The sequence below is a fragment of the Cynara cardunculus genome (assembly GCF_001531365.2).
Source record: "Cynara cardunculus var. scolymus isolate 2C chromosome LG 5, CcrdV1, whole genome shotgun sequence".
In the NCBI taxonomy this organism is placed as follows: domain Eukaryota; kingdom Viridiplantae; phylum Streptophyta; class Magnoliopsida; order Asterales; family Asteraceae; genus Cynara; species Cynara cardunculus.
This window is the reverse complement of record NC_037532.1, coordinates 15,931,185-15,932,229: the sequence shown is the minus strand read 5'-3', so window position 1 is coordinate 15,932,229 and position 1,045 is coordinate 15,931,185.

Sequence of the window (1,045 nt, the reverse complement as noted above, 5' to 3'; positions counted from 1 at the left end):
AAAAAATCAGCAGCTAAAGGGTTGGTTTATTGCTAAAGATCAGCAACTATGGGGCTGTTTTATTGCTAAAGATCAGCAACTTTGGAATCCACTAAAAACAGTCTTGGGTAACAGTTTTGAGAAKCCCATTCCGTGTAGATACAAGTTAGTCGAGAAGCAACATTTCTTATGCTGCTAGAATTMTGGTATATGTGCATCTGTTGGAGTGTCCTTAGAGACGAATGTKGTTGCAATAGGGATGGACACTAATCTTCATAGAGACATCAAGACCTTTGCGCCAAACTTCAYTGTTAGATTTGYATATCGTTCACTTCATCATACTTCTACACATGCTTTTTTARTCAGATTATTAATGTATGTACATATTAGCAATGTATAAATCTTTCTCCTCCCAAACATCCAAACATACTTGAAAGCACTTATTATATAAGTAAATTGTGATTATATTATTTATTATTGAAGGAAAAGCATTGTAACAAAGTGTTACATTAACCATCCATAAAGCAATTTATGTGATCTGATCTTTTAGCTTCTTATCTGAGTCATTGAACAGCAACAAGGTGCAACCTTGGTTTACGACTTTGTAGGGTAAAAATTGGTAGCTAAATGGGCTGTTTTGTGTGTAAAAAGCAGAAGTTAAAGGGGCTTTTCCTGGCTAAAAATCAATAGCTACGGTGCTGTTTTCTGGCAAAAACAGGGCAGCTAACGAAGCTGTTCCGTGGATAAAAAAATCAGCAGCTAAAGGGTTGGTTTATTGCTAAAGATCAGCAACTATGGGGTTGTTTTATTGCTAAAGATCAGCAACTTTGTAGGGTAAAAATTGGTAGCTAAATGGGTTGTTTTGTGTGTAAAAAGCAGAAGTTAAAGGGGCTTTTTCTGGCTAAAAATCAGCAGCTACGGTGCTGTTTTCTGGCAAAAAAAGGGCAGCTAACGAAGCTGTTCCGTGGATAAAAAAATCAGCAGCTAAAGGGTTGGTTTATTGCTAAAGATCAGCAACTATGGGGCTGTTTTATTGCTAAAGATCAGCAACTTTGGAATCCACTAA